The sequence below is a fragment of the Leptonotus elevatus genome, chromosome 10, assembly GCF_054856555.1.
Source record: "Leptonotus elevatus isolate MCC_2025b chromosome 10, RoL_Lele_1.0, whole genome shotgun sequence".
Lineage (NCBI taxonomy): Eukaryota > Metazoa > Chordata > Actinopteri > Syngnathiformes > Syngnathidae > Leptonotus > Leptonotus elevatus.
The window spans coordinates 23113300-23138986 of NC_141248.1; the positions used below are offsets into that span (position 1 = coordinate 23113300).

At 40.1% G+C, this 25687-nt stretch overlaps 1 protein-coding gene across 3 annotated transcripts in view; it reads right to left on the reverse strand.

Annotated features, from left to right (window-relative positions):
- The window catches only part of cdh22 (cadherin 22), a 209059-nt gene that overhangs the window by 146186 nt on the left and 37186 nt on the right, over positions 1-25687 (reverse strand). For 2 of the 3 annotated variants that reach the window (XM_086086392.1, XM_086086391.1), the window contains 2 exons: positions 10524-10579; positions 1282-1481 (listed from right to left, as the gene is read on the reverse strand). The gene's annotated coding sequence lies outside the window, so the exon portion shown is untranslated. Of the gene's footprint in view, positions 1-1281; positions 1482-7687; positions 7872-10523; positions 10580-25687 lie in introns of those variants that run through there. The other variant, XM_086086389.1, reaches the window with a different exon arrangement.

Sequence of the window (25687 nt, forward strand, 5' to 3'; positions counted from 1 at the left end):
TGATACTGTATATTTGTCTCATAATAAATACATTTGACATCATTTCAAGCTGCTTGTGTGGCAAGTCAGATCATTTTATTATTGTGAGCAAGTACCAATGATGGATTTTTCTTTTCTCGTTTTTCTGGACTACTTAAAAAAAGGAAAAGGAAAAAAAAAATGGAAAATGCAGAGTATACCCACTTCTCCATGCAAGGACTACAGCCCACACCACTGATTCTAACATGATATCAAACTCCAAAGTTTGACATCATTTTAACATGGTTATATATATTTCTTGCTGAGTCTAAATTGTCAAGTAGCCAATTTCCCCCATTCAAACCAAGGTTCAACAAAAGGTCACGGTCTTCCTCCACTGAGGTCCAAGCTTTCTTTGACGGATTCCCACACCTAATTGGAGAGTTACAGCCATCGATCGGCTTCATATGGGGACATTTCACTCACTTTTTTTTTTTTAACCCTGAAAAGCACTTAGCTCAGCTTAAGTAGCGAGCACACACACATTACTGGACAGTGCACATATATGACCCCTTGAAGAGCGCATGGAGTACTTGAACAGATTTGTAACCTCCACCAAGGTCAAAAGTCATAACCATCAATATAAGCAAGTCACCCACTATATGGATACAACAAGCGGAAGCAATACAAGCAAGCCGCGCAAAATTAAAAAGAACCAGTCACGACTGCTGCCAAAATTCTTCCCCTCATAATCAAACATGACACCAGCAGCGCATTAAATTGCAACATGTGACTAATTATGCTTGCTAATGTGCGCACAGCACGCAGCGCAGCAACGCGACAGCTTTGCTTTCCTGCTCATTTTCCGCAAGGGCGATTTTTGATGCAACACCCAGCCAGTTGCGCGCTTAATGCGCGGACTTTTCCACTCCGTCGCTTTTTGTTGCTCGGCTTTTTTGGCCGCTGTGGTGACGAGTAGCGCGCGGTGGCAAGCGTCCAAGTTGGCCGAGCAAAACGCATCCCGTTTGGCGCATCAAGTGGCCGCAACACACACTTGAGCTCCTCGCTGCATGTGTGTGTGTGTGCGTGTGTGTGTGGAGAGAGAGAGAGAAAGAGAGAGAGAGACGGAGAAGACGGGAGCTTTGTGCAGCCTTAAAGTGCATGTGAGAGTTGTGTAGCCGTTCATGTATTTATCATCCTTTAACAACACCTCGACGCACACACAAGCTGCACTTACATCCAAGTGGCAACAAGTTGCAAACGTGTTCCACGCGCCTTTCCTCACGCGAACGTCCTTACGCGCACGCCAAAGTGCTTGCTTACCTTAGCGTCCGACTCCAAAGGAGAATGTGTGAGCCTCTCCCGCGGCGGAGGAGGCGGCAAATGTGTACGGTATCCCGTGAGGTGGTGGGCTTCAGAGACCCACGCGTGCGTCCCCCTTCCTGTCTTTGCATCCACGCCGCGCGTCTGGCGCAGGACGAGGCGACCTGCTCTCGGCGCAGCTAGATTATACAGAAAAGCCCCTGGTGGTGATGGAGGGAAGGTACAAAAGAGGAGAGAGAGAGACCGAGAGAGAAAGAGAGAGAGAGAGAGAAATTATTAGCCTACTACTAATAATAATAATTAGAAAAATGTCACAGCAAACCAACAAACTAAAATGTCTGAATATTGAATAAATGATCTGGTCTCAAAGTACACCAGGATGTGAAATTAAAAGAGTTTTAGTTCCATTTGAGATTAAATTCAGGACCACCTTCCCAATGTCCCATGGAGTCCGAAGTCAGGTCTTGACTCATTCACTCCCAGACATTTTCACTGAAGCAACCCCCTTCACTCCCAGTTGTTTTACTGGATTTTGACTGATTTTTCAAGGCCCACAGAATATTCTGTTCCATTGCTATAAAAACCTGGAACCAAAAAAAAGGTTAGAGTCTCTTCTTTCTACAGGAAAAAAAAGTATATTTCTATCTGTTTTCATTTTGCAGCAATTAACATTAGAATATTGCTAAATTTCATTATTATTCACATATCTGTTGGAAACACTGGGAAAAAATAGCTTGTTGTAACATGGCCCTGGCTGATCTCTTATACTCTGCTGCCACCTGCTGGCCGTTTTTTGTAATAACTACCATTGCTATAAGCAACCTTTTCAGGTCAGAAGCTGCATCAAAGTGTATGTTCTAATATAAAATAAAATAAAACCATTAAAAAAAATTATAAATACGTTTTTGGGGAGTGAAGGACAAAATGTTAAAAAAAAAAAAACGTATTTATGCGTCCCAACTAAGACCACATCAGTGTTTTGTTGGTTCCGCTATCGTGATTGTGTGATGTTATCACGAGAGTCATCAATTAACAATTACATGATAAAAAAAAAAAGTTCATTTATTTTGAGATTTAAGACTAGTATTTTCAATCATAAAATCTAGTGATAGGCAAATACCGATACCAGGTATTAGTATTGGGCTGATACCGGCCTCACTGTAGGGTATCAAATATTTGTGGTTGCTGCTGATACCAGTCATGATGATAAAGGCAAAAAAAAAAAAAAAAACTGACTTCAAGTAAGTCTTCCTCGACAGTAGTTGGCGCCATACTGCAAAAGTTTGGTGCATCTATATCAGAAAGAAAGAAAGAAAGGTCTCTAGAAAGTAACAGCTTTTTGTTACTGTATTTAGTCACCTCCGAGGTTTTTACTAACTACGCGTGTCTGTGCTGTACTTATATTTGTGTATTTTATTGCTTTTTTTTTTCTTTTTTTACATAATGGCCAGGGGATTACAGATGGAAAATAGCCTTTTGGCTTATTCTGTCTTTTTTAACTCATGGATTTCTATGTGTTTTATTAAATTGCACAGTTAATCAAATATATATATATATATATATATGTCAGAAGTACTACAGGTTTTGGTACTCAGTATCAGTGAATACTTGTACTGGTATCGGTCTAAAAAAAAGTGGTATTGAACATCCCTAATAAAATCGCACTTCAACATTTTTTAATACTTAATAATTATAAAGATCGATTCAAGACATGTCCATGCCAAGTCCTTATTTTGTAGATTCACAGATTTAATGTTTTTAAAGACTTTTTAAATCAGGCCCAATGAATTGATTTATTTGAATCGTGACACAATGAGCAATGCATAACATTGCATGCCATCACTAAAGGTTGATTTGATTTATTAAAAAAAAGAAAAAAAAGAAACGCATGTTATCATTTATAGATTTAATGTTTTAAGGTGCGAATTTCAAGTCAGTCATGTCGGCCATGTTTGAAAGTAGCACAGACAAGACCGATGGCAGTTCAGTAACACATATGAGCAAAGTGGACCGTGCAATATTGAAGCTTTCCACATGATTCTTCTTTTCTTTTTTTTTTCCTTTGAGTGTGGGAGAAGGTGAGAGTGTCGAGTGCACCCGCTGCTTTGAAGTGGATCCACTGTTAATCAGAATGTGCGTGTGTATGTGTGGACAATGTGTTGGAAGGTGAGAGCGACACAAAAGGCAGAGTAGTTTGTGCAGCGCCATCACAAGCAGTGCCGATCTCGCTCATGGCTTCAGTCAGAGGGTTAAAAGATGAAAACATTTTTTTTTAAGTGATGTCGTAATAGGAATTTCAAAGGGGCACGTATTATGGAGAATTGACTTTTTTAGATGCATGTTGATCCATCCATTTTCAATACTGCTTATTCTGTTCAAGGTCACGGTGCTGGTGTCCAAAAACAATCAGAATGTCATCTTTAATATATATTAGTGGTGTCAAAATGAGTGTGTTAATTTTGAGGTAATGTAAAGTTCCTTTGACGCCACAAATTTTATTAACACACGCTCAATGACCGCCACTTACTTAGAAAGCCTGTACTGGGGGAATTTCAGTCGCAACGCAGCAGACACGTCCACGACCCACGTCAAAATTTTGCTCTAATAACTTTAATAATAATAATAATAATAATTTGTGGAGACTGGGGTCATGTTGTAGTTTACAATTTTAAAAATGTGCTTACTTCATGTTAAGATTAGGTAGCTCTTAATATGAAAAGAAAAATGCACTGAGCTGTCAGCAACGTCTTGCATATGCAATTATGCCATCTAGTGGCAGAAAATGACCTCAACACAAACTAACTCGTTTTTTTTACACTAAAGTACATTTTTAAAATGTTAACTCAATTATATAAATTATTATGAAATCACTGTATCAATGACTAAAATAATCTGCCATATTTCAATTAGTTTAACATTTATTCCCAACTATGTTAACAAGAATATGAAAACTTGGAAAAAAAACATTTTATGGTACATTTAGAACAGATAAGCGATTAATCATGAGTTAATTATTGAAGTCATGCGATTAACTTCCACTAAAGATTTTAACTGCCTGACACCCCTACTATATATATATATATATATATATATATATGTATATTATACATTGCATCCTCATTCCATGACAAGGATGTATTTTTATACAGTTCATTAAAGGAAAACATTTAGAGTTGGGACCCCACAAATGAAGTTACTCCATTTTTTACTAAGCTGTTCAAATTCCTCGACTTAGGACAGAGTTTGGTTCCTAGGACATGTTACCCGATTCCGCACGCAAGGCATTATGCATCTCAGCTAGCCTATATCGCTAACTTATGCTAGTGCAGTCGTAAAGTAAAAAAAAAAAAAACATAATTGGCACTCTCCTGGAAATATTTAGAATTGACTTTAGTCATAGTTTAAGCAAAATGTTCTGTATCACTTCAACATACTTCCGTGAAACAATTACTCTACTTTCTTTATTAGACAGGCCTTTGGCGCCACCTTGCGGCATTTCAAAAAGTGCCCAAATGGAAGATTCAAGCCCAAATCAACATGACATCACACAGAGCGACGAGGGCGCAACTGTCACAGCGTGTTGTAATTGCGGCATAACGACGGCGGCAGGTTTGTGGCCTGGTGCCCGCAATCGCTAAGCGCAGTCAGTCCCAGCGAGCATAGACCATAAAAAACAAAAAATAAATTTTAAAAAATGAACTGATCTTAAATCAGCAATGAGGACATCTCATTTGCAAACAGCCGCGCGTTAACATCAGACGCTAAATCAGATCCGGAAGCGGAGCCATGGACGGCTGCTCATTTTCAGACTGACGAGCGGAAAAATGCTTCTCAAAGATTGTCTGACAATCAATGGTATGGACAGAAAAAGTTGTAATTGGCATCATTTCCACACAAAATTGCTCACTGAGGCAGAAGAAGATTTCGAAGAAATATTGAGCTTCATGTCGAATTTACCATTGAAACATGTGAACCCTTTACTGTAATGCCACATGAACTCAAGCTCCTCTTAATATGCTGTGTTTCATGAGTGATGGTATTTTGTTACAGGTTTTTTACCGATTATCGGCCGGGACGATTATTGGTGCTGATATTTGGCATTTTGGCAAATATCGGCATCGGCCTTTTTCCGAATCCGAAGGCCGACAAAGCTGGTATCTCACTGAGCGGTGAATGCTTGCGAAGGTAGCGAACATTTTTGAACATATTCAGACGATCTTTCACTGTCTCATAATTAATAAAATAATCAGAAATCGCAATACCGAGCATAAATCATGAATGAAAGTAAGATAAAGCTTCGGGCCAAGTATGGACCCTTGAGGCACACCAGAAGTGACCTCAGTTAATTCAGAATCATAATCTCAATCTGTCACGAAGAGGTAATCAGAAGCAGATATTCTTGACAGATGGGCAACCCTAATTTCAAAAACTTTGTTTCCATATAATGGAGTCAAGTTTGATGGACATTTCCAGGATTCACCATAAAGAACGAAATGTGAGGGCATCTTTCAATAATTTTGCCTCATGTTTTGGTTGTGTTTGCATGATTAAACATCTCATCTTCAGTGACCCTCACCGGACTTTATTTTGGATTGTTTAAGGGTGCCGGAAGTAGAACTTTTCTGAACTTTTTGGATGCCGCATGCTTCACATGGCTTGTGGAAAAACTGCTTTCAGGTGAGACCAGCAGATATTTATCAATAACCCAATCAGCCAAGCAAAACTGCCCCCCCCCCCCTGCCACTTTCTGTAGTTTTTTACTTTCTGAAGTATTTTCGGTCTTGCAGTATCAGCGTGTTCATTTCGGCGCAGCACGCAGCGAGAAAAAGCGCTCACCGAGAGTCCCGTAGCCTGGAGCTGGATCGCAGTCCCCCAGCAGGGGATGCAAAGTGCCGCGACTTCATAATCTCCACTGATGCGATGCTATCTTCTTTCAAGGCGCTTGCGATCTCCTTCAAAGACGAGCTGTCAGTTGAAACCGCGCGCAGACTCCCTGCCACCGCACATCTATTCATTCATTACAACATCCTGGATCGAAAACTATGTCTGGTCTCCTAGCGAGAGGAGATCACAAGACCTTGAGAAGACGCTGGGAGGAAAAAAAATAAAAAATACATGGCATAACATAAATGAGAGATGTGAAGCAAAAGTTCCCTCATTGGATTTAATGTCATTTGGTCAAACTTTGTAAATGTAATGTTATAATACACAATGTGAATGCATTTCAGCACTAAACCCTGTGATCTCATTCGTTGGGTTTTGATTAAAAATTTAACCAAAGGACGGTATTACATTGTTGGATTATATGGAGTAAAAATAGCCAATTTGTCTATCAAAAGTTGCCCTAAGAATGAAACTTAAATATAAAAAAAATAGAGATCATTTTCAAAATCTGCTACAGACAGAGGGGCAAATCCAGGTCCAGAAAGTACAACCCTGCCACAGTTTGGCTTTAGCCCCAGGTGCTAGCTAGCTAGCTAGCTAGCTCCCTAGCAGGTAAACGAGCACCATGGGAGCTAGCTAGAGAGCTAGCTAGCTAGCAACTCGGGCTAAAGCCAAACTGTGGCAGGGTTTTTACTTTCTGGACCGGGATTTGCCCCCTCTGGCTACAGATATAATGTGGGTGTAAAAGTACATTATTTTTGAAATCTCGGACTTTTAAGAGCCATTCTTACTCTTCTATTTTACAAGACACTTTTTGTGCAAAATATCCGATTGCATTTTAGTGACGGTGAAGAGTTGAAGATAACTTTCTTTGTCAAATGTGAGTGAAAAAACACATTGTAACTGGTATTGTCTCCTCTCTCTCTTTCATTCGGTTTTCTAACAGTCATTGTATACAGAACCAAAAATGAAAACCGTAAGCACAAAGCCATTATCCAAACTGTGGATTTTGTCAACTGTTCCATTTATCCATCAATCGATCTGATTCACCAGTAAACCCACCAACGCATCCATACTTTTTGTACCTCCAATGCATCTCTCTTGAGAACACACAGTGCACGCCTTGTTTCCACTCACAATGATTACCACAACACTCTTTTTCATCTTCCTAAAAATGTTTTAGAGGCCCTGCATTATTGGCTCCTTGTTGCGTTCAGGATTGATTTCAAGGGCGGCTTGGCTGTTCGGCGGCTGATTAATAAAAGGTTACAACAACAAACGCAAATCCGCCATGTTTTTTTTTTTATGTACATGTACTAGCAGCACAAACAAGGGTAACAACAACGCTTGCTTATGCTTATGAATGATATGCGCAACACAAAAACTGGGGTATTTTGTAGTTATAACAATGAATGAATAATGAAGCCACATTTTTATGTAACTATATTAGCAATGCCCTCCTTAAATGCACCAACATAGCAAGGCACCACAGAACAATTCTAAAGTTCATGAGCTCACTCACCAAATTAAGAGCCGCTCGCAGCAGAGCGGGCCAGCATGCGTGGGAATCACCTGTAGCTGTAAGTCCATGCAACTTTCTTTTTCTTCTTGGTCATAATCTCCTCTGTTGTCTTATCACTGGGCCTTTTCTCCATTGCAAATAAACTTTCCAAACAAAGGTCTGTTTTTGTACTCATTTTGCTAACTTGTCGATTAGCATCAGCGCTACGCGACTCAGCATCTTGATATGCGTCTTCAGTCCGTCGTAAACAGAGAGAATCCGGTCACTTTTCAAAATAAAATATTTTTTAAAGCCTCGGCTAATCAAATAACCGGAAGTATAGTAAGTTTTTTATTCTTTCAACTGTGCTGCCCGCTGCGGCCTGGTCCAAATTGGCTGTTATACACTACTCATCAGGGTGTTTCATCTTAATATGTCACTTTACAAAATCTCATATCTCGGTAATTTGGTTTCGTTGGAAAGGTAACATTTCCCCCAATTTTTTTTGCTGCGGTGGCTTCGCTAGACCATTGTTCCGTCACAATCACGGTTTCAGCATTTTGTGTAAAATGCTATTTCCCCCGATTTGCCTCATTTGCTTAAAATATATTTTACTGGAATAGAGAATGCGTTTCTACATCAGCGGATGTATGTAGTGTAATGGCTAACACATTTGAAATGTAACTTTTTTAAAAAAAAATGTTACAGATTAAAGTCAAGTAATGAAAGACTTGTAAAATAGATTTTTTTTTTTTTTTTGCAAATTTTGTAAACTCACCACTCAATAGCACAAGGTCAAGATTTTTGGCTTCAATCAGCAAAATGTTGCTGAATCACTGCATTGTCGAACCAAACAGAGGAAGAGCTCACCCAGCACATCAGCTTGACCCTGGATGATTTTTTTTCTATTCAGCCAAGTATGTCAGTAAATTTAATAGGATCAGCAAAATCTCTAAAATAGCACCGACATTCCTTTCGGAGTGTGCGGGGATGTGAAAAATAGGCAACAGATGATTGAGTGAGAGCGCCGTTAAGTTTGGAGCCATACTTTTTATTTTCTCCTTAAATAGTGGTGCGGCAGCTGAGAATGATGCCGTCGGACCTCACACTCAAAGTCATGCGGCCACGTGCACCTTAGAATGGACGCAAGGTCACAAAGGGAACAGGAATGACAAGCACGCTGGCGCTCTCCACCTTGACGCAGCTCAGACGGCAATCAGTCATTCCCAAGTTTGCTGCCGCGCCGCACTCTGACAGAAGCGGGCAAAGTGTGATGGATTGACCGAAGGGGAGATGGAGCGCTTTTTTATTAAAAATAATGTACCGCACTGACTTAACCGATATACTGCAGGGATGTCAGCAGCGGCACGTCGACAGCGCTTGGGACTTTCCTCCTGATGGGTGGCTGTACTTACTTTCATTTGTCGTGGAATTCCAACAAGCATGCTGATCTGTCGGAAAGGAGCTCTTTGACGCACGTTCAGTTTTCTATATTCGGCAACTTGGAGAGGGTTAAGCGCGAGCTTGTTAACACGGGCAACTACGCCAGAGGTACACAGTGTACATTCCTTCATGTAAAGCAGGGGAGTCCAAACGTTTTCCACCAAGCGAGATTTACAGAAAAATAGTACGACTGCGTATTAGCGCCACATATATATATATATATATATTTGGGGGCATATCTAGAAACATTAGCAAACAACAGCTCCACTTCTAACACTGTCCGCCCCTACCTATTTATTTATTTATTTATTTATTTATTTATTTATTTATTTATTTATTTATTTATTTATTTTTTTATTTTTTCATTCATTCATTCATTTTATTATTATTATTATTATTTATTTATTTATTTAAAATAACATGCAGGCCATGCCTAAAGTGATTTTTAGCATATGCCAAGGACCGCTAAAAATGGACAGCAGGCCACAATTGGCCTCTAGGCCGTAGTTTGGAGACTCCGGATTTAGCCAATGAATTTCAATCTTTTTTGCATGCAACATAGTTGGTACATGTCAGAGGTAGCAAATGTACTCACAATGTACTTAAAAAAAAGTACATTCTTGTGGGGAAAAAGTTAACTCATTCAAACCCCAAAACGTGTAAATACGTTTTATTGTCCTTCATTCCCAAAAACATTTATATGTCTTTCAATTGTTTTATGCAAGAGCAAACAGAAGGGTTTGATGCAGCTTCTGACATGAAGAGGTGGCTTAAAGCAATGGCAGTTATTACAAAAACAGCCAACAGGTGACAGCAGCGTATAAGAGATCAGCCAGGGCCATGTTGCAAAAAGCTCTTTTTGACAGTGTTTTCAACAGGAATGTGAATAATGATGAAACTTAGCTATATTCTAATGCTAATTGCAGCAAAATGGAAACAGATACAAATAAACATTTTTTTCTGATGAAAGAAGATACTCTAATCTTTCTTTTGGTAGGTTCCATGTTTTTATAGCAATAGATCACAATACTCTGTGGGATTGGCAAAATCTGTCAAAATCCAGTAAAACAGCCCGGAGCGAAGGGGATTGCTCATTGTACTATAATAAAATTGTACTGTCAATACATGTTTTTGATAACTTGGCACATTAAAATAATATCACAAAATAGATTCCCTATTGCTGGTTTGCTGACACTTATGATGGAGTAAAATATTGGAAATCTAAATTAATGAGCAGTAACTATTATATAGAAGTAAGTATTCAATTTTCTCTTACACCACCACAGGCCTTTGAACTTGTGAGAAACTCAAAAAGTCACATTTCTCTGGCGTTAATAGGAACTATCTACAAGCTACAGTATGTATAAAACCTGCAGGAAGATCAAATGCTTGCATCGAATATTAGATTTCTTACCTTTGAGAATGCATGTGATGCTTAGAGTCCCTCAGGTAGCGGCCGGCTGCTATCATCTTGGATAGAAAAAAAGTAGCATAAAAAGTCATTACACAAACTAAGCCATTACCCCCCCCCCCCCCCCCCACCAGAACATTTGCATGAAATCACATACAAGGGGGACGGGAGGGGTCAGAAAGTGATGGCGAGGCATTTTTCACATCTCAGCAGCGCCGCCGCGTCATGCTTCAATATTATACAGCAATTACAGACATGGCTCACCTCTATTGGCTTTGCTGTTAACTGTAATTCTCTCAGCGTAGTGATTAATTAGATTTTCAGAGGCTTGAAGCCCAGGCAGGCTCGCCGGGCTCCATAACGCATTTAAGACGAACAAAATGGACTTCAAAGAAAGCAAAGTGATGCCGGTGGCCTCTTTTTTTTTTGTTAATTACCAGGATGAAATTCAAGTCCAACAAAAGAATACGTGCTTGATAAACACTTAAGCACAAATAAGAGCACGTGCGCAAGGATTTATATATGCAAGTGGAGCTGATAGCGTATGCAAATTACGTGTGCAGTAATTGTAAGCCAAGGTGTGTTATTAAAGTTGTTTGTAGCCCCTCTCTAAAACTGGCACGTTATGGCATTAATGTTGATGGAGGTGATTCGCAAACTGCTGACTGGGCGAGGCGGGGGGACAGATCAATAGGGAATACATGTAGTGTAAGTAAATGCAGTCATTAAATCTTGCACCAGTTAGATGTTTGGGAACAGGCTGACTAACAATTGAATCATTTGTTTTCAGCGGTGGGAAAGAAACCCAAGTGCAAATGTGCCATTATTATATAGACGAACTATAGTTAAATATCCATAACTATCATAACTGTACACTGTACACCAAGCGATGCAGATTGAACATTGTCTTTTTTTAGAGCTCAGTATTGTTCCATCGGTAATCTTACCGATTCGACATGTCATCATCATTGCTCTCTTTTTTTCTCTTTTTGTTTTGTATGTGTGTGAGCATGTGCATGTGCGGGCGTGTGTGTGAGTGTGTACTCATTAATTCACCTAAAGCCTATTCAAAATCCCATACCGTTCACCTAAAACCGAATACTTCAGAATCCAGCTAGAGTCGTGAGGTTGTCAGGAGACCCGAGGAAGGATCAAAGAAAAGAAAGGAAAGTGAAATCCAGCACCGACCAGACATGACCTACTACCCAACGGGTTACCAACCAGAGTCTTTCACCAACCCCAGAAACATCTACATTCCAACAAATCAGGGAGACCTCAAGAGACCAAAGGAAAGACTGAGGAAAGGAAGGAAGGACTGACGAAGCCGAGTGAGATCCACAGACACCAGCCTCCACCGATTCAATGACCTGAGGGAGAAGCAGATTGTGTCTGAGTTTCGATAGATGCTGGTGTGGTGGATCTGGCATGCAGAAGAAGAAGAGAAGAGGGGAGCCGTCGACCCCGGCCAAGACAGAGCAAGCACAACCCCCCAGTGCCCCCCCAGGCCACGGCAGCGCCAAGGCACAACCCCCGGACCCCGCAGGGGCCACCGGCCGGAGAGCAAACGAGAGCAAACCCAGGAGCCAGGAGCGCCCCCCACCCCAACACGGCAGGTCCACCAGGCACCCCCACCCCCCCCCCCCCCCCGACCCCCCAGATTCAACATTTTCAATTGGCTGCTACATCTGCGACATTGCAGTTTTCACTTTTGAATCACAGAAAAAAAAAATTGTCGTTACACTTCCCAACTGTAGGGGGAGACCACGAGCAAAAATCAGCCCAATTATTCCTTCCTGAAAAAATCTCCCTGGAATCCACTTTACAATTAGTGGATGCAACGTCGATGAAATTTGACATTTTTTCAAAGGCAGATATTTGATACAACTTAACGGTCACACGCAGCTCACGCCGCATGTGCCAGAAAAAGATCACAGTTGTTGTTTTTTCATGTTCTTTTACATCTCTGCGTTTGATTAGTACTTTCTGAAGTCTTGAGGGGCGCAGCGGCCACATAAAGACCGTCTTGATCAAGCGCATAAATGGTCTCCAGTACACGCACGCTCGATACTGTAACGACTCCGACACGCAAAGATTAATGTTGTGCTGCTGCAAAAAAAAAGAAACAGGCTTTTAGCAAGTGCGCACATGTATTTTGATTCTCAATCACAGTCTATAACAAACGCCGCAATGTAAAAAAAACAGCAAGTCGCCATTAAAGCGGGACGAATTTCAGCCGACGCGTCGGAAAATAAGTGATGAAAATTCAGCAGCTCGTCGGCCTACAAGCGTTATTAATTCCCCTTCAGCCAGACTCATATTCTTAAAGAAAATGTATTCTGCTGACTGATTTGCTTTTGTAATAGCCTAATAGTATGCCGCGGCCACGCTCGCTCGGCTGGAACCGGGAGAGACGAAACTATCGATTGAGGGCTCGTCAGTGTGTGGCTTAAGATGGATTGGAATGCGTTAGGATAGTTGATCACATTCTCACAAACTTTTCTATGATTACAAGCTTGACAAGCCAATCCTTATACCAGACCATGAACATAGTCATATTTTAGAAAAGATATGGCCGAGGAAAATACAGCATAATGGTGATGTATGAAAGGTTACCATTTTTTTTATCGCCATTATACAGCTTTGAATAGGACTTTCAGTTTTGTTATCTATTTCAAGAATTTTCTTCACCAAAAAAAAAAATGCTCCTTTTGAGTTATGCTTACAAAATGAAATAAAGCAGAAGCAACATTAAAAAACAAGTACTGACCACCCTTGAAAAAAAATCATGTAAAGACGATAAAGCATAGTTTTGAAATACTGACCATTTGTCTGTTGTGGACGTATTTGCATAACAGGAAACAATACAGTGCCTTGCAAAAAATATTTACCCCCTTTGGCTTTTTACCTATTTTGTTACATTACATCCTCTAAATTGCACAAAAGGAGTCAAAGTAACCAAAACCTCGAATATTCAATGGCATTCAATAATAACCTATACTTTGACTCCTTACTGGTGCTTAACAAAACAATACAATTACAACTTTTACATATTTTAGAGAACATGTGGCAGATTAAATTTCATGAAAAATTTTGGAAAGGTCAAGTGATCCACAAGGTCAATTTCAAGGTCAAATTATAGGTGAAATATGCACCTATGTAAATCCTTATTGAAATACCTTTCCAACAATACTTGGTTTGTAGATAATGAGATATAAGTGGCTGCCTTTTTTTGACAAATCTATATGTTTTAAATGTACAAAAAAAAAAATCATACTCTCCTTAACATAAAAATGGAAAAAAATGATAAACAAATAGAAATATGGCTGCATCTTTAAGTAATTGATACAGTAATTTCGTAATAATTCGTAAAATTGAGTTAAAATTCAAAAGATGTACTGTACTGTAAAAACGAGTGTGATATTGATTTGTGTTGAGATCATTTTTCTGCCCCTAGATGGCATAATTGCATTTGTAAGACACTGGTGACAGCTCAGTGCATTTTTCTTTTCATATTAAGAGCTATCTCATCTTTAACATGAAGTAACTTGTGAAATTCTGCACACTTTTAAAATTGTAAAATACATCTTAACCCTAGTCTCCACAAATATATGCATTATTATTACATTTATAACTGCTAAATTTTGACATGGACGTGTCTGCTGCGTTGAGACTGGAATTCCCCCAGTACAGGCTTTCCAAGTAAGGGGCGGTCATTAATCGTGCCTTTTAAAAATTTAGTGGCATTAAAGGAACATGAACCCCTAATTAAAATAAATAAATATGCTTGGTTAAGCCTAACTGGTTGATGAACGACCCAGTTGAGGTTTATTAAATCGAATTCACTGGCAGCTCAGTTCAAATGGATCTTTGACTTATATATGAAGCTGACAATAGCAGTGTAAAAAGCTACCTCTTTCACTCTCGTCCAGCAAAAATGGATCTTTGACGTCTATAGCCGTCAATGGCAGTGAATGAGTTCAAGTGAACTACTCATATCAGATGAATATTTTACTTTTCCTGGAATAAAGCAGCTCTGATGAATCTCTGATCTCAGTGAATGGAGGGAAAAGGGCAAATAAACCACATTGTCCTTTTGTGGTGAACTATGAGTGAGACATTTCACCGCACGGCTCTTTGTCGCCGCAACATGATACCTGCATGTTCGGAACAGGACTGGCATGAAGGAGACAATTTAATAGCTTTGTCATTCACTCGCATGCCACACACACGGCCAGTCTTCAAACAGGCCGTGCAATTACGCATCAAGCGAACAAATGCGATATGATTGTGCTCTTAAAAGCATTATAATTATTTTTGGGGCAAACTAAAAAGGGCATGAGTGGTGAGATTGGAAGGAAAATGGAAGGAAAGCAGCATTGTTCATGAAGTTGCCACTTTACCATTAGCACTGCATGTCAGACAGGCCATGTGCTGCGTAAGCACAACCCATATCAGGACAGATTTGATATGAACTCATCAATTGTTGCATACATCACGGTGGATCAATGTGTATGTGGCTAAATTGAAACAAAAACACTTTTTACTGTAGCCCTGCGATTGGCTGGCAAACAGTTCAGGGTGTACCCCGTTGGGATAGGCTCAAGCACCCCCGCGACCCTTGTGAGGAATAAGCGGCTAAGAGAATGGATGGATGGACTGACTTTGGCATATTTGCAAAATTGTTATAATTAGAGCTGTCAAAATTTATTGATTAATCGCCAAGTAATCAATTATTAAATTATTAAAATTTATTATTAAAATTTAAAATTAAATCAATCCATTTTCTGTACCGCTTGTCCTCACAAGGGTCGCGGGGGTTGCTGGAGCCTATCCCAGCTGGCTTCGGGCAGTAGGCGGGGTACATTAATAAATTAAATTGCCCAAATAAATCCTCTGATTTCAGCATATCAACAGTAATTGTTGACTGATTTCTGAAGTCCTTCAATGAAGAAGACTGATTATCTTCTGTGTTTATTCAAAGTAAAACATTTGCTAACATCTGTTTTTACTTTGGAAAACAATGACCGAACTGATTTTTTTCTAATTACTATACAAATACAAAGTACGAAACAAACACCAATCACTGGTTAATAAACAGCAATCAGGGGAAAATGCTTTTTGTAATACACTTTAATACAAAATTAAAAATAATCAAATTAGTCGATTAATCGATTGAATAATCGATAGATTAATCGATTGATTCTAAAAATTTATGATTTAACAAAAGTATGCCATAAATACTGTATGATCTGTGGAAAAATTCAGCTGTCTCTGGCCCCAATTAATTTGATATACAAGACACGACCATGCCTATTTAAAAACAACCAATCAGAGACTTCTGAGGTTTCATTTGTTGCATATTTCTGGGCACACTCATACACAGACTTAATTACTGTCAGTTGTATTACAATACCCATTTGATTGAACTTTTTTCATGTATTTTTTCCACCTTCAAGAAGTCACTCAAGATGTTCACCACAGTTGAAATTTTGTCTCTCTCAATGTGCTTTTTTTTTTTTTTAATACATCATCTGGGTAAGATGAAGAAAGTAACATGCCTGTTTTGACAAAGTAAGGAGTAGAAAGTACAGATGCCTGTTTTCAAATGTAGGAAGTGAAATAAATAATCCCCACGTAAAATACAGAAGCCTGAAAAATTACGTCCAACCACTGCAAATGTATCTTCATTATCTAAATGTAACACTGGAACAGTTTTATATCAGACTAAAAGTTGGTCCATACTCTACAGGAAGACAGCTGGACCTGAGCACAAGAGGATAACAATGATGGTTATTAAAAGCAACAAAAACACAAAAATCAATAACCGGATGCAAATAAAGCGTCGGCAAAAAGCTGGAGCGGGAGAAAAAAATAGCTGACAGAGCAGCTTCACAAGACGTGACCGAGAATTAAATCCCAAAAACAGGAGCCAGGTGGCAGGCAAGGAGCCAATTGGCTGGCCATGTGGAGGAAGGAGGAGGGGCATGAGGGGGGGTAACCATGAGACACAGGTGATATGATTAAACAGGCCGGCAGAAGAGAAGATGCTGTGTACTGTTTAACAACACAAAAGAGAACATATGCTGAATAAAATACATATTGGCACGGTCTTAAAAGCCATGCAACATGCACAAACTTCAATGAAAGGAACTTCACGACAATACAACACAACAAGAGAAAAGTAAGGGACTTGCTACTCAAAGTGTGTCCAAGGCTATTTTCAGTGATTAATGAATTTTTGAAATAGATAGATTAGATTAGATTAGATTAGATTAGATTAGATTAGATTAGATTAGATTCGCTTAGATTCGATTCGATTCGATTCGATTCGATTCGATTATGGATGGATGGATGGATGGATGGATGGATGGATGGATGGATGGATGGATGGATAGATAGATAGATAGATAGATAGATAGATAGATAGATAGATAGATAGATAGATAGATAGATAGATAGATAGATAGATAGATAGATAGATAGACAGACAGATAGATAGGGACTCCAAATGGTCGAGAGATTTGGGCTTTTAATTCCAACTCATACAACAACTTTAAACAGTGAGACTGGCAACAGTCAGAGGAGAGCTTCTAAATGTTTTCTTTCTTTTTCTTCTTCTTAAACTCCCGACGGGATAGCAGCTCTCTTTAAATCCTCCAGGTGCAAGTTTTTTCTTCATTGAGTTTCTAATATATGAAACTTTGGCTATCAACATTTGGAAATAGTTACAGTGCTCCTTTCAACAGGATCCAAAACGAATTCCGACATAAAACAATGTTGGGGGGGGGGGGGGGGGTGAAACAAAATGTATGACCTGATTTTGCAAAATACATTAGAAGCCAACTTTTTCAAAACTGCCTCCTCCAGAGAGAGACGGGGACATCGTAAACAGTTCTCAGAATTTTCTTTCTCCTGATCACTCTTCCGTCATTTTTTTTGCGTGACGTGAGCCAAATCATGACCAAGAACGAGAGGCCTTAAGCGGTCTCGTCAGCCACCAAGCCTCAATGACAGTACAAAATGAGAAACAATTGCTAGGAATTGAATTACTTCCATAACCTTCTTGCCTTTTTCTGTTCACTGTGTGTAACGTGTACGACATTACCTAACGAGACTTCATTTTGAAAGGATTAACTCGAAGCAGAGAAACGAAGAAGTCAACAATCAAGAAAACCAAAATGGAGCCAGGAAAGCGCTCGACGAGACTATTTTTCTCACGTTCTCCGCGAGACCCGTGTGGCCGTGCTGCTGCTTCCCAGAGTTCAGCAGTTGGCACGTATCGAAAGGCGAGGCGCGCACAAGTAATCCCTTTGATTCTGTGTTTTGAGCAGTTTGTCAGTCCTACGCATGCATGACACATTTATGACATTCTCAATGTTGTTTGCTCCCCAAACTCTTGTTTGCTCTTCCTCAGCTCAATTTTTTTCTCCCACTGCGAGTCTTAAACATGTCGCTTTTGAATTGGACTCATTAGAATTTCCTTTGCCTGCGCATGTCGAGTTTGTCTCAAAGTACACGCGTCCCCGCTTTATCAGTATTCCCTCTCTACGGAGCCATATGAAAGTGTCACTCCACTCCCTCTTTTTCTTTTTTTCCTTTAATGTACTGATCCTGAGTGTACCCTGTAGGCAGCAATTAATGAGAAAGTCTTATTAAACCTTAATGGCTGGATAGATGCCAATAGGAGTCAGGCGCAGCCAATCAACAGCAGGGAGAATCTCTAATCCACGCTGTGTGGAGGGGGGGAGTGGAACCCCCCCCCCCCCCCCCCTACCCGTGCCACAAAGAGATTCCTCTGTGATCTTACATCTGAAGTTTGACGTGCGGGGGGGGGGAAAAAAGGGGCAATTTAAAGTCAAATGTAGTGTTTGGCTGTGGTCGAGACACAACGTTGCGAAGTTTACCTTCCCCTATTTGCATTTTAGCATTTGGCTGACATACGAGGACAGACTTTAAAGGTCACACAGATGTTCTAATGCGAGTTGGCAAAACTACGTTTGGTCTGGCTCCAGGGTTCGAGAAAAGAGGGAGTGATGTGCAGACCTGCGGACAAAAAAAAAGTTCAAGGCTGTTGGTTGAAATACAGCAGAAGGGCAAAACATTTGCAGTCTTACTCAGAATTGCAGAAATCAAACTCATTGCAGACAAGACTTCATTTTAGGCAGATTAACTTTTTCTTTTTTGAAAGACTATCGTTTTTTTATCTTTCTGTTTTCTTTATATCTGTTTGAAGTCTGAGGACTATCGATAAGCTTGTGGACGAAAGAATGTTTTTGTGTTTGACAAGTGTCATGTTTCGGTTCTGTGGGGGTTGGGTTTTTGTCCGTTATGGGTGTTGTGGTTGTTTTTGTCTGTGGTTGGTGTTTTTTGTCTTGTGTTCCTGGTTTCTTCCCTCGTCTCGTTTTGTCTAACCACGTCCACCTGTGTGTGCCTTTCCTTCCCCAGGTGTGTCTCAATCAATTGTATGTGTATTTATTCTGTCGTGTTTGTCCAGTCGGTGTGGGTGCATTTGCCTTTGTTATGTGTGGAAGTTCGTGCGTCAAGTCTTTGTCACAGCTAAGTAGCCATTGTCACCGCCATGTAGCCTTTTTGTCAGTGCCAAGTCATCCCCACAGCCAAGTCGTCATCGTCACAGCTAGCCAAGCCGTCCTCGTCACAGCTAACCAAGTCGTTCTAAGCAAGTCAAGACAATTCAGGTCCTGTCACGTCACGCTCGTTCCAGTCACGGCGACCAGTCTACTCGCGTCCCATCCAGTCATGATTGTCTGCTCATTTTTCTCCATATGTTTTATTAAAGTTCCTCCTATTGCACTTCATTCCTGTCTCACTGTCTTGCTTCCCCACATTTGGGTCCACCATCCCTCAACCACTCACGCCCACCCTGACAACAAGATGGTGAACTAAATGAAGCAATGCAGTAATACAAGCAATGTTGGCTACTTTCCCAAGCCTCTGGATAAACTTGGTAGCTGCTATGTAATATGTTAGCGGTCTATTGCTTTACGTTACACGAGTGATGGATTCCATTTCATACTTAAAGCTAAAAAATGATGCAAGTCGATTCCTCAGAGCTCTGAATGGTCTTGGCCCGAAATATATTCAAGACTTCTCGACCCTTCAAGTCGGCGGGTGCGGGCTTATTGATTCTTTATGGAAGCCAAATTAAACGAAGTGAAGCTGTGTTCGGTTTCTAAGCTGCTGAGATGTGGAACAAACTTTGTGAAAACGTCAGATCTTCTCAAAATTTCAAAGCATTTGAATTTGGCAAGAAAAGTGTTCACTGCTGCTTTTTAATGAATCAGAAAATTTTGTTTTCATCCTTTTGTTTGTTTTGTTTTTGTTGAGTTTAACTCAAGTGATAGATTACCATTTTATTGTTTTATTTTTCATATATCCCGCTTGAGTTTGATTTTCATCTTTCCATTTAACTCATTCACTCCCAGCCATTTTCACTGAAGCAACCCCCTTCGCTCCCAGCTGTTTTACTGGATTTGGACTGATTTTGCAAGGCCCACAGAATATTGTGTTCTATTGCTATCAAAACATAGACCAAAACACACCAAAAGAAAGATTAAAATCTCTTTTTTCATCAGAAAAAAAAAGTACATTTGTATCTGTTTCCGTTTTGCAGCAATTAGCATTAGAATATAGCTACCGTATTTAATTTTCTCAAAAAACGACAGTGCGCCTTATAATCCAGTGTGCCTTATATGTGGATCAATATTGGTAAAGTAAGCTCCTTCGAGTGGATGCTTAACGCAACCCCAGCCACTACAGTAGCTTCTATTCTCTGCGCCTTATAATGGGGTGCGCCTTATATATGGACAAAGTTTTGAAATAGGCCATTCTTTGAAGGTGTGCCTAATAATCCGATGCACCTTATAGTGCGAAAAATAGGGTAAGTTTCATCATTATTCACAAACCTGTTCAAAACACTGGGGAAAAGAGCTTTTTTGCGATATGGTTGTTCTCTTATACTCTGCTGCCACCTGCTGGCCGTTTTTTGTAATAACTACTATTGCTTTAAGTGACCTCTTCAGGTCAGAGGCTGCCTCAAAGTCTTCTGTATTCTCTAGCATAAAAAAGGAAAGAAAAAAAAAAGGAAAAAAACATAATACGTTTTGGGGACCATGGCAATATTTAAAATAGAACGTTCTTGTAAATTTTTGGGAGCAAATGAGTTAATTGTTTTTAATCCTGATTTGCCTCTTTAAAGCACTATAGATCAGCCCTGTGTATGAATCGTGCTATACAAACAAACGGGCCTCATCAATGCCTAAAGATGTCTAATTACTTGTCTGACTTTAAACATTGGCTGTACAATAAGTAAATGTTCCATGATGGCCCCGAAACAGGTGAATTCACTTTACGCAAATTTCAAAGTGAAAAGTTGAGCACAGTGGTGAGCACGCCCCACCTAACAGTTCTGATGCTTTGGGGTTCCATTCTTATTTCGGGCCGTCGCTTTGAAGAGTTTGCATATCCTCCGAATGTTTGTATAAATATGTTGTTCATTGAAGACTCTCAAATGTCCACTCGTGTGACTTCATGTTCAAAACCTCCGATGCGGGACAAAATGATTTACCTCTGATGTGACAGTCAATCGCATGAAACAGCTATAACAAACTATATATACACATACGTGTCCGTATTATTTAACACAACCTATTTTGCACTGAAACCAGTGAACCAACACACCAACACACACCTTGCATGCACCCCGTGTCTAGCAATGATGTATATCCATCATCAGGTAGTAAAGAGTGACATATTAGTGGTGATGAATGTTCACCAGCAGCCTCCATTCCCCACCTTTTTTTTTTTTTTTCTTCCTGTGGCCGGGCAGCAATGTTGGCTTGGCTGACTGAGCTGCTCGGAAATGAGCCGGCGGAGTTGTGCCAAAAGGTCCCAACATAGCAATAACAACATTGGATCTGCTCTGGTATCATTGTTTGTGCACCCGAGTCACTTTTATATGCAGCAATCTGGCCTTGTATGACCGCTAAAGCTACTAACAACTTTGAAAATGGCATTGTATTGTAATGCAAATTTGTGATTTGGTGACATTTGTTGACATCAGGAGAGCACTTCCCCAAATCCATCCGACATCCATTATTCCACCTGCTACGAGTTTTTAATCCAACATTCTCCTGGCTAATGACACTGGAGACCATTTGTGTCTTGTTCTGTTGAACCTGACTGCAGCGTTCAATTGATCACAGTATTTTGTGTATTTTAGTGGTAGCGCTTGAGTGGTTTTGATCTTGCTGAGCAGACAGGACTTGTTGTGGTAGCCTTGGTCCAACTCTGCCCCGTGGCGTTCCACAGGGTTTCATTTGGGGGCCCCTGCTATTTTTATCTGTTCTTTTTGTTGTTGTTGTTGTTGTTGCTTTGAAAAGGAGGAAAAGAGACACTTTCTCTTTCAGGCGACTTTTGTCTTGTCTAGCCCTAGTATTTACTGTCCTTGTTATTAATAAACTGTATTAACCCATCATTGTTTTTATATGTCTGATTTTGACTTTATGTACAGCACTTCGTATGGTTGTTTCTAAAGTTAAGTTGAGTTGAGTCTTGATTAAGCTCGAAGGTGAACTGGAGCAAATCCAAGATAACTGGACCGAGAAGCAGGGTATAACAGTGACTGGTCGCCAGTCAATCGCAAAACACACAATGGCAAGCATTTACACTCACACATATCGACAAACACCACACATGAAGCCGGGATTCGAACCTCAAACGTCAGAAATGATGTGCTAACCAATAAACCACCGTGCTGCTATTTCACGTATTGTATTAAATATTTTAGAGTAGAATGTTAGCAAGAGGTGGGCGAGCATCTGCTGTATGACAACCGAGCGGGGGGGGGGGGGGGGGGGTGACAGCAGGTTGGGGGTAACCTTATGACAGAAGCACAGACCATGATTCATTTGTGACCTTTCTACGTGTCTCAGATCAAAACAAATGAACACTGAGGCATAGAAAAAAAACAAAGTCACATTTAATTTGGTTACGTCTCAGTTTGTTTAAAATAATACATGTAAGATGTCAAATCTCCGTCTACAACATTAGAGATACGTGCACTCCTTCATAATCGCCATGCTGATATTTTTGCAGTGTTCTTCTCGACGGCAAACTGCAAGCACAAAATGTGACATACTGCTAGAGTCATGCCGCTCTGACAGCATCAATCAAAACTGAGCCGTGTTATGTTGGCGCATACCCTCAGAATAAAATTAACCAGAATAAAGAATAATGAAGCTGTGGATCAGATCATCCTGAAGGGAATACTTTAAACATTTTTTTTCATCTATTAAAAATGAAAAGGTGGCAATATAGCATCAGTCTCAGTTGTCAAATTTTCAACATGATCTCTTTTCTTGTGCCACTTTATAGACTTCCAACTTATTAATTCATATTCCATGCAGCTTGTATTGTACAGCACTGAATTTTTGAACTCTCGTGTCAGAATGCAAATGCTTGTCTGGCTGCCTTTTGGCAAGAGAAAGTGGGTAGCCATGGTATTGAGTGGGTGTGGTTCTTACTGCATTCTGGTTTTAAATTGGGGGAGAGCAGCAAGAAAACGGCCAAGTTTCACAAACACAGCAATCTGCCGCGCATTATTTGAATGAGAATACTTTACAATTATCATCTGAAAATGGTTGAGATTGGCATAAAAAAGTTTGGATTATCATCTTTCAGACCAGCAAATACGAAAGCACCAGATATCCTTGCCCTCAAAAATGTGCCGCCTGGGCCAACGAGACATCAAGGCTCCAGGGGTCCATTGTGATAGCCTGGAAGAAATGTTTCAATAACTGTCACAAGGGCAGACAGGTTCTACCATGAAATATTAGCCATGTACGCTATTTGACAAGCGCACACACAAAATGTCCATGGTCCAACTGCATCTCCCCTTCTGGGCAAGATGAAGGTTGAAAGCAATATGATTGTGAAGTTTTCTTCTCACATTCCTTCTAAAAATCCTTATTTAAGAGAGGGAAAATGTCTTTTCAACACTTCGAGGACAAATCGTCTCATGGCGGTTAAGAGCTGAAGGTTAATGTGACTCTTGGAGGAAAGAACAATGGAGATTCCACCGTTCTCAGGGTTGCATCTCCTTTGGGTGCCAGAGTCGTAGTTCAGAATGAGAAGTCGTAGTAGTAGTAGTTGAGACGGAAAGAACATGGATGAAAGCACATGAAGTTGTTGTGCGTCCTCGCAGCCTTCACTTTGAATGGTGACTATCATAATTGGACGCTTGTTTAATTATTCATTGGTCCTGAGAGAGCGAGGGGCACCATCTACTGGATTTGTCTTTCAAATCACATAAACCAGGCTGAGTGAGCGCTTCTTTCGTGAGACTTTATACTTTGGCCAGGTTTGATTTCGACTGTGGCACCTAATTATAGCAAGAAGCCTTTTAACTAGGTAGTTGTTTGCATTGCGTATTTGCTGTGCGGCGTGGTCTTCTTGTGGTCTTGGGCCTCGGCTCAGGGCAGATTGTATTATGTAACCCTAATGTCCTAATCTTAAAATCCCAAATTGACGCCCGCGAACGGTGTCCTTTCCCTCTTTGTTACTATGATTGTTCAGTATTAACAGCATTTGCTTTTTCTGCCCGGTTGTTTTGAAAGCAATCATAGACGTTCATTACTATGGAACCCAAAACTGCCCGAATTTAAAAAAAATAATAATAATAATAATGGATACAAGTGAAAATAAAAATGGATGTAAAAAATACAAAACTAAATAAATATGGAAATAATAATACAAAAAACTAGATTAAAAAAAGCTAAAAATAAATGTGGGAAATAAAATATTTAAAAAATATATAAATAGAATTGTCACCAGTCGTTAGTGACAGTGGACAAAATAGTCATCGATTGCGGAGTCCAACCCAAGACACTCTTAGGACCGCCCCCTCATTTGAATAACATTTCATCCTGGCACCATGAAATAATTAATTGTGAGAGCAAAGTGTTTAGCGCCTCTTCTTTCATCAGGAAAAAAAAGTGTAATTGTATCAGTTTGCAGCAATTAGCATTAGAATATAGCTTAGTTATATATATAGTTTCATCAATATTCACTTTCCTGGTAAAAACACTGGTAAAAAGAGCTTGTTGCAAACTGGCCCTAGCTGATCTCGTATACTCTGCTACCACCTGCTGGTCGTTCTATCTTTTTCCATTATTTAGTTATCAGCATTAGAAAATAGTTTTTCTCGAAATTTTTGTCGAAATTCCAATTCCTGAGAAAACAAACAAACACAACATTAACACTACTTTTTTTTTTTTGTGACAACTCTAACATCTAAATAATGTTTTTGTGCAATAAGACAAAATTCCCAAAAGTGCTTTTAAAATAAACAATTGGCTGGTCCAGTCGTCCAGGGGTCAACGTGGCCGGCGAAACGAGCCGCTAACCCCGCAGCTAGCATCCAGGTGAGACCATTTTGCACCTGTCTACTGACGCAAAGAACTCCACTGTTTTTCTTGGCTCTAGCACAACCACAGCAGCGTGAATCCAAGTGGACAAAAGTGTCTCGCTACTCTCACCGCTGACATCAACCCCCTAAAGCAAAAAAAAAGAAGAAGAAAAAATCATATCTGCCAGCCACAACATGACGATGGTTCTCAGGCAGTGAGTCAGCTGTACGAAAGCTTCCATATGCTCCTCTGACAGGCGTGCAGTCAGAGTAGGAGAAGGGATCAGACCGTAGCCAAGCGGGAGAATGTCAAAGCACGACTGCACAATAGACACTACGGCTGCTTACATCATTGGCTGAGACTGATTAAATCCAACACCCGAGAGAGCTGTATAACAAACTCTGCCATTACAAAGGATAATGCTCAGTTTTGATTGACACTGTCACTGTGGTTTTATCCATTCATTTTCTATACTGCTTGTCTTCATGGGTGAGCTGGAGCCTAATTCAGCTGAGAGGCGGCGTCACGCCCTGGAATAGTCGCCAGTCAAATATACTGATACTGTAGATATGCCAAAACCCACAAGGCAGAGCAAAATGCATCGTCTGGACTGGGAGCCACTGCAAATTGGCTAGTAAAGGGGCAATAAGTTCAACCTTTTTAGTCCTGATCAAGAATTTGCCTTATATACCAACACAGTTGGCACCCTAATGATTTTTCCTGAGGCCAAAATCGAGTAAT